Source organism: Lactuca saligna, chromosome 6, assembly GCF_052625555.1.
Source record: "Lactuca saligna cultivar CGN05327 chromosome 6, ASM5262555v1, whole genome shotgun sequence".
Lineage (NCBI taxonomy): Eukaryota > Viridiplantae > Streptophyta > Magnoliopsida > Asterales > Asteraceae > Lactuca > Lactuca saligna.
This window is the reverse complement of record NC_136422.1, coordinates 143540179-143549742: the sequence shown is the minus strand read 5'-3', so window position 1 is coordinate 143549742 and position 9564 is coordinate 143540179. Positions and strand designations below refer to the sequence as shown.

The window sequence follows — 9564 nt, the reverse complement described above, 5'->3', positions numbered from 1 at the left end:
GTGGATCTATGAGACCCTTCGATCAACCGGTGGAAAATGAGATCAACTGATAGACCAACTCTTCGTAACCATCCGATCACTATGCTAGAGTTACGTTAAATATTCGCTGCATTGAATTAATAGAAGGATTTGTCCTACTATTTTAGTTTTTTTTTTCATTAAAGCATTGTACTTTGAAAGTACAACACCATCATTGGGTTTATTTTGAAAACATCCACCCAATTATAACATTGTACTTTCAAAGTGCAATACTTTAATTAGAAAAAAAAATATATTTCTTTTTAATTATTATTTTTTCTCATTCAAATATTGTTCTTTCAAAGGGTAATGCTATAATACAATAAAAACAATTTATTTGAAAACTTGGTTATAGAAAAATTGGTTTATGTTATAATCGGTTCAGTTTTTTCAGGTGAAACGAAATTTTGTTAAACAACCGGTTTTCTTCATTTTAAAAAGCTAGAAAAAAAATCGGTTTTCAATTTTTTTAAAACCCATATGAAACCCGCGGTTCGGTTTTAGTTGAACCGATTATAAAAATCGATACTATTTTATTGAGCCTATTACCAAAAGGTTAGCTTTGTGTCTCTAGATTGCACATGCAATACCCGGAGGGGTAAATGGGCTTCATTTCAGGAAAAAAAAAAAACATACAAGTTATATTACTTATTTTTATATTATATTTAATATAAACAAACGTATCGTATTTTTTTAGTTCTATAAATTTTCTATTCGTATTTATTGAAGCTTATCATAGATATTTGACAAAGAAGGGGGACTTGCAGGTGCCTGTGGGAAAACAAGGTAGACGAGTAAGTGCAAGGATATCTCATATGTAATTGCAGTTGATTTTTTTTTTCATTTTAATTATTATTTATTGGTTTTTCTGCAAGTGCTTTGTTATGTGATTTCTCTGGAGGGCAGTCTAATTCCACAATCTTCATTATCTAATATTTAATGTCTTTTATTCAATATGTATAAAAGTAATTATGTGTCAATTTATGATCAATGATAGCATATTCAGTCTAAATGTTATTTTTTAATTATAAATATCGTAATCATTAATGATAAATTTGTAAAGAATTACTTTTATATAGGTTGATTAAAAAACATGTTAAATAGTTGATATATAAATATAGCACATATTTTAATTTATAATTTATTGTGTTGTGTTTATATATGTTTATTACACTAGTGTTATATTTCATTTTTCGTATAACAATATCATTTTCATGATTTATCGAGTTTTTTTACATCATATTCAAATTTAGATTGCATTGTTTAAAATCATAATTTTATTAAATGTCTACATATATAAAACGTATATCGGATATTCAAATTATGTATATATTAATTTTAACTAATCATTTATATCTTTATAATTTAATAGAATTTTTAAATTGTTGATTTTTCATTACCATTTTAAATTATCAATAACATATTTCTTTTTAATCGTGGAAATTATGAGTTTAGCATAATTTAATAATGTATAAATTCATTTTTTTTTATTTTATCTATTGATAATCTAAATAATTAAAACTTTATCAAGAAAGATCAAACAATTGATTATTGATGATAACCATTTCAGATAATACAATATTTATAAATGCTGGTTTTCAATTTTTTTTATTACAACTAATTCTTTGACCACCTAATAATTTTCAAAGGTGTCATATAATAATAACAGCTAAAAAGATTATAACAATCGATTATTCTATTACTAATATATATATATATATATATATATATATATATATATATATATATATATATATATATATATATATATATATATATATATATATATATATATATATACTCTAATAGATGAAGATAATTTTTGCAATTTGTCATCTTCTCATGCATTTTGTCACATAACATTTTTTGGTAATTTTAAGTTAAATTATATCCACATGTGATTTTATGGTGTTTAGATTTTATTAAATTTCATGTATGGTATTAAATGGATATTAATTTTAATAATCACTTTCTAAAATTAAAATTCCTCATGTTTTAATGTCATTAAAATAGGAATAATCAAAGGGCTTGTAGTCCAGTGGTATCAGGTGGTGTTCTTTCTCTTTGAGGTCGATGGTTCAAGTCTCGTCGTTGACATAGATGGAATAGGTATTGTTAGTTTAGGAGTAGATTAGATTTGCCGGTTCAAAAAAAAAATTAAATTAGGAACAAAATTAACGGGTATTTTTGGTAACTATAGTCACTACATCTCCCTTTTTATATGTTATTTCTTCTCTCAACGATGAATTCTATACAAAAAATCTAATTTTTGTTATGATATATTATCTTTAACATCTTATTAACTTATTTCTTTAATTTATCTCATTGAAATATGATAAATATTGTTATAATATATTATATTTAACATCTTATTAACTTATTTCTTTAATTTTTGTTATGTTGTAAACGAATCCTACCAGAACTGATTACAACTTGATATTTTTTTTAATCAATCTGTGTATCACACGAGTCTCACACCTAGTATATATATAAAAGAAATGAAAGTTAGGAACAGTGAAGTTCCTAACAATTTGACAGAATTAGCCCACTTCTTTTGTAAAGATACAATTTACCCCTATAGTCAGTTCCACACACGTGTTATGTTATTCTACCGCATTGGTTTCATCAACGGTAGACCGCTTCATCTGCATCTTCATCCTTCGTCCAGATCCTTCTCCACCGCCCATCAATTCTTTATGTACTCATACATATCATCGCCAGCGCTTCATCACTCTATCCCCATTTATGTTCTGGTGGGTTTTCTCCATCGTCACTGTAACCCGATTTCAATGGGATTAGTATCACCAACACCGCGTTACCTACCACTTATCTATTTTTTTCTGTGTCTGTATCTATCTAACGATGGAGATGGTGGTCACCATGGAAGAGGGTAGCGGTGGCGTCCAGTCAGAGATGTCGGCTCTAATCTTTGGCTTCATCAGCAGGTTTAGGAAGCAACATTGTTTAATCAGACATTATAGCTTCCCACCGCTTTTTTCTCCTTCATCCTTTCAATTCTCACCGCTTATTTTTTCTTCTACATCGATTCAATGCGATTCTTACCTTTCTCCTCCCACCGTTCCTTCTTCCACCATCTCTTCTACAGCTACTCACGGTTCTTGATATGAGCGACCGACTAATCACATCGATGGTAGCTGCAGCGGTGGTGCTGGTCGCCGGAGAGTACAGGGGTGACCTTTGGCCTTGGATTTCCCATTCCAGATTACACAGGAAAAAAAACCTAAGGGGGTGTTTGGATAGGAAAAAAAGAGGTGCTTATTGCTTATTCTCACAATAAGCTAATTTAAGTGTTTGGATAAAATCCAGCTTATTAGGCTAAATAAGCTAATTTTAATAAGCATTCCTCCCCATGCTTATTGCTTATTGCTTATTCCCACCACAAATAAGCTATAAGCAATAAGCTAAAAATCTAATCCAAACACCCCCTAAATTGTTGTCTTCCTCCGATTCAACCACTTCTTCCACTCTGTCTTTAATTTTTCTGTATTCCATTCCATTCATGTATTCAATTCTAGGACTTGGCTAGAATTAGGTGAAATATGTAAGGAGGTAGATCTCCCTCCTGGTATTCACAATATCACAACTAGATTAGGTCCCGAAGCAGGTGCCCCTTTGGCTTCTCACCCTGATGTTGATAAGGTCCAAATCCCATATTCCCATTGCATTTTATACTCTACCCTTCACCTTTCTTATAAATCCAAACTCACCTTTCTTCTTAAAATAGATTGCATTTACTGGAAGCAGTGCGACATAAAGCAAGATTATGATTGCAACAGCTCAAAATGTTAAGGTAATCCACTCCTATCAATAACAAAAAAAAAAAGTAAATCAAATTTTGTTTTAGAAAGGAAAAATTAACAGGGCTTATATAGATAATCCTTGTGCTTTTTTTTTGTTGGCAGCCTGTTACACTTGAGCTTGGTGGAAAGAGTCCAATAGTTGTGTTTGATGACGTTGATATTGATAAAGGTAATTTTTTAATATATATATATATATATATATATATATATATATATATATATATATGATTTATAATAAGTTTTTGGTTTTTTTGTTGAAACAGTTGTTGAGTGGACACTGTTTGGTTGCTTTTGGACAAATGGACAATTCAGCTGGGCAACTTTCGACTCATAGTGTGTCACACCCCCAAACCAGAATGGCGGAAACATTCGGGGGTGGATGACTTCACGTAGTACCATAACAATTGAATATCGTAAAGAAAGTAACACAACCATCATATATATAATAAAAACGTTCATTGTTGCATTATACGTGCTTCCAAAAGAATATTACAATAAGATGGTTTAAAATGTTTGATAATAAATGTCATAGCGTTCCTTCTTCAAAAGCTGGTCGTTACATGTATTACCGATTCCCTGAGAAATACAAGTGGTTTCGAAAAAGTGTTAACAATAAAGTTTGTGAGTTCATAAGAGTTTTTGTATTGAAAAGTATGTCATTTTGGAAGAAAGTAAATGAATGTAGTTTCCAGGAAATCCAATATTTTCCACATATAGTTTTGAAAAGTTCCCAAAGTTGGAGGGCATTAGTATCTTTCGTACTTAAATGATAAAGATAAATCTTGTGCTCAAAATAAATTAAATACTAAATGCATTTATGAGTCTCGTAAATCAAGTTTCTTTTTATTCATTTGTGTGAGTTTTATAACCATACTATCAACACAGAATGCCTATAACAACATTCTTCAGGTGTTGTAGTGTTATGACATTTTTCACCCCAGACCTGCTGGTCTAACTGTAGCTAACAGTTTAGGTGCAGGGTTGTCAATCCCGTATAGATCCATACACAAGTATCACGCTCTCCCTCCAATAGATTATGGTTTATAATACATGACTTGAAATGCATACTAGAAAGTACGTTGAAGTTGAATATCTCACATCACTTAGTATAAACAGATTCATGATAAGAAAGTCTTTGTTTTACTTTAGATGAAAGCATTTCGTTTTTCAATATGTATACGTAAGAATGTATGAATAACTCGCAAACTATACCCATTATAGTTTTTCAGAAAGTATGTTCCATTTGATGAAAATAACTTGGTAAAATACTAAACCTTATACGTAAAGTAGGATAGATGTTGTATTTATAACGATACGTTTTCTTGTATTGTACTTGTAGTCCCCCCTAAAACATGAAAAGACTTGAAAAGTAGGGGTATGAACTCACTTGTTCGGTTTGAAGAGTGTGGGGCTAAAGTCGGGCAGAACTTCGACTGCGGAAAGTTGCATCTTCGAGCTTCTCGGGGATCTCGGTAGCGTAGAACCTTTGTCGGGGGCTCGAGCGTGGAACCGAGGGTGTCGGGATGGCCTCTGGTGCTTACAAGTGTGTGAGAGTGAGTGAGGGTTTGAGAAAAGGTGCCAAAAATCCAGAGTCCATGCTTTCTATTTATAGGGTTGAGGGCGCGAGTACACTGGGCGTACCACCGGAGTACGCTGGGCGTACTTCAGTTACGCTGGGCGTAACTTTGCGTCATGGCTTACAACTCGGGTCTAGCTAGACGTAGAGCTTGCAGCCGATGGGACTCGACCCTGCACCTGAGTACGCTGGGCATACTCTTGAAGTACGTTGGGCGTAATCCCAGCTTTAATTTTCTAAATTTCGTAACTTTCGCGTACGGGCTCCGTTTTTCGCATTCTTTATATCTACGCGTAGGTGAGATTACGCTCTACGACGTTCATTTAGACTCCGTCGGCTAGTTTTGAATTTATTTTTAATGCTATGTTTTTAATAGGCCAGGACTGCTAAAGTCCGTTAAAAATGCATGACTTCCTTATCCGACATCTGTTTTCATTTGTCTTTTTATTATCTTACTCCTATTGTGGAGACCTTCAACTTTCATTTAGGTTGCGTTAGCTAAATATCGTTTGATCTTCAATTCGAGTTTTTAGCTCTTTACTACTGTTACGAAACTTTGAAAATTCGTAACTTCTTCATACGAGGTCCAATTTGGGCGTTCTTTTTATGCATGTTCACCGTTTAACGTAATCTACGACTTTTGTTTAGATACTTAAGGCTAAAATGCATTTTATTGAATTTTCTCATTTTACGTTTAATAATGTCTTACCGGGTGTGTCGTGAATATTTGAGTAGTCAAAATCTTTTCATTATAACTCAGTTTTGAATGTTCTTTATGTTTTTGGAAACCTTGGCACGATATCTATCATTTGATGCATCCCAACGTTAGATTTTGAACATTTTATTTTTGAGGTTAATTCCGTTGATTCCAAATAGTTTCATTGTATTAGACTTTTGAGTGTTACATTGCTTTGGAAAAATATAGGGTTGTCACATAGTGCATGTAAGTCTGTAGTAATTAACGATTATTCAAATTATAATTACCATTTAATTAACTATATAATTATATTCATGTTTCAGGAAAGTATTGCTAAGGAGTTTTTAGAGAAGCTTGTGAAATGGGCTAAAAATATCAAGATTTCATATCCATTAGAAGAAGGTTGTAGGCTTGGACCTGTTGTTAGTGATGCACATGTAGAAATATATATATATATATATATATATATATATATATATATATATATATATATATATATATAAAATAATAATAATAATAATAATAATAATAATAATAAATTATCCAAATAAGAATTTCTCAATATTTGTTACAAAAAGATTAAAATTTGTTGACACTGCCAAAAGTGAATGTGCAACCAATTCATTTGGAGGAAAACGTCCCGAGGTAAAACTTAAGACTTTCTATTGTCATCTGAAATTAATTTTTAAATTCGAAACTTACATATTATATAAATATTTCAGCATTTAAAAAGCGGATTTTACATTGAGGCAACAATAATCAGTGATGTCACCACATCCATGCAAATTTGGAGAGGAAATTTTTGGATGTGTTTTACGTGTACAATCATCTAGAACAGAAGAAGAAGCAATAAAAAAAGGTACAAAATCTAGGATTATCTATTGTTTATGAAGTTGAAGGCATTGAATGGCTTGAAAAGACTTTGCTATTGCTTTTCCATTTTGGTTATTGTTACAATTTGATGTTTTCAATCACTGTTATATGTTTTTTTGGTTATATTCGACGTTTATAATATTTTAGTGATCAAATTGAAATAATATTCAATCGATCTGAGCTTAGCTGCAATTCATGAAATCAACAGACCATGGGAAGCGGAGACACTTCACTACAAAACCTTCTCCCCACGGTGTTGACTAGATGCTACAAACCATTAACAAGTGGTTTTTTTGGGCTTCTAGGTGTTTGGAAGATGTAAGTACACATATTTTCTCCAACAAGAGACTTAATTGAAAGTTATTCCAGGTAAATTGGAATATACTTTTACTTTGAGGGTCACATGTATGGATTCTAATTTTAAGCTTTATTGCAATATTTTTATACTTATATGAAAATTGTTTACTGTTGAGTCTATTTTATAGGCCTTGAAATGTTAAATCAACATATGTCCAAATGTTTGTATTGCAGATGTGCTTCTGCACAAATGTGAAATCAGGGATGGGGTTTTTGAAATAAGTATGCATTGCAAATAACAAGGTGTCACCACAAGAAGAAGGTAAACTTCTACTACTATTTCAAATTATGACATTCTTATAGTTGTAAAATATCAACATCAATTCTTGATATTTGATAATACAGGTTCACAGTAAAACATAACCAAAATAGAGCAAAATATTCATTTGTTATGAAAAAGAGAAGTCCATTTCATGCTCTTCTACATCTAACCATTCCATTAAACTGTCAATTATTTATGAAAAGTTATCGAACTTATTTCACTATTTTGATAAAATTTGTTGTCGACTCAATTTCTCGTTCAGTTTCAGGTTCTTATATGGTCAAGTGGTATCAATTTGCTGCATGCGGTCTCAAATTTGTAGCATGTAGTTTCTGACAACGTATATTGATCTCATTAGGATTGGTGGATCAAGGTAAGTGCTTGATCTTTTTATTAAATTTACATATTTAAAAAGTATTTTTTTCATGAATTCTAATGTTCCTCAAAATGCAACTCATATTTCTATTTGTTTATCTCTATAGTAAGGATTGTTTCACCTAATTCTAAAAAATGTTGATCGTTAGTACAAAAAGTTGCAATTAATTTTTTATATAATTAATAGCCTTCAAGATTTGCTAAGTTTTCTTATAAAAATTGAAAACTACTGTAGAGAAATCTACTAAGGTGCTTTGGGAGTGAGGGTTAACATAAGATGTCTTATGGAGTTTTGATGATGACTTAAAGATTGTCATGGTTAGTTTGATTTTAGAATTGCTTTATTTGGCTTCTTTTGTGTTTTTTTTTGATGATTTTTTGTGTTCTACAGATACATATGATAAATCTACAGACCACCATCATATTCTCTGTTTTTTCATCAAGTTAATGCTATATATATATATATATATATATATATATATATATATATATATATATATATATATATATATATATTGATGTTTTAAGTTTTAGAACCATCTTACAAATTTAAAACATAATCAAGAGAAGCTTTTAGAGATTCAATAACATTGTTTTGTTGAAGAAAAAAGTGAAAGTTGGAATTTTTTACGATTAAATGGTTTATTGAATATATATATATATATATATATATATATATATATATATATATATATATATATATATATATATATATATATATATATATATATATATATATATATATATATATATATATATGAGTAAATTACTGAAATCGTCCCTGTGGTTTGATCAAAATTGCACGTTTGGTCCCTAACTTTTTTTTACACTCGGATCGTCCCTGTGGTTTGATTTTGTTGTGGTTTTCGTCCCTATGGTTTAGTAAAAATTGCATGTTTGGTCCCCAACTTTATGTATGTAAGGGACGGAAAATACAACAAAATCAAACCACAGGGACGAAAAACGCAACAAAATCAAACCACAGCGACGATCTGAGTGCAAAAAAAAAATTAGGGACCAAACGTGCAATTTTGATCAAACCACATGGACGATTTCAGTAATTTACTATATATATATATATATATATATATATATATATATATATATATATATATATATATATATATATATATATATATATATATATATATATATATATAGGACACATGATTCATCGAAATAAGTTGAAATATCCACCACCACCTAAGGGACGAAAAATACAACAAAATCAAACCACAGGGACGAAAAACGCAACAAAATCAAACCACAACGACGATCCGAGTGCAAAAAAAAAAATTAGGGACCAAACGTGCAATTTTGATCAAACCACATGGACGATTTTAGTAATTTACTATATATATATATATATATATATATATATATATATATATATATATATATATAGGGTTAGGTTCATTTGAGACCACCTATATTTTGTGAGACCGTGAGATGCATTTTTTTTTATTTTTTTTTTAGTTAATTCATGTTCCGAAAATAATATTTAAAAAAAGAATTTTTAGATTTTTCCATTTATTTTGCATTTTAAAATTATTTTTTTAGAATATGTCAGTGTAATATATATTCT

The 9564-nt window shown here is 30.3% G+C and overlaps 1 pseudogene; it reads left to right on the top strand.

The window, feature by feature from the left end:
- The first annotated feature begins 2880 nt into the window (after positions 1–2880).
- Positions 2881–8427, top strand: LOC145002969 (aminoaldehyde dehydrogenase BADH-like; annotated as a pseudogene).
- The last annotated feature ends 1137 nt before the right edge of the window (positions 8428–9564 follow it).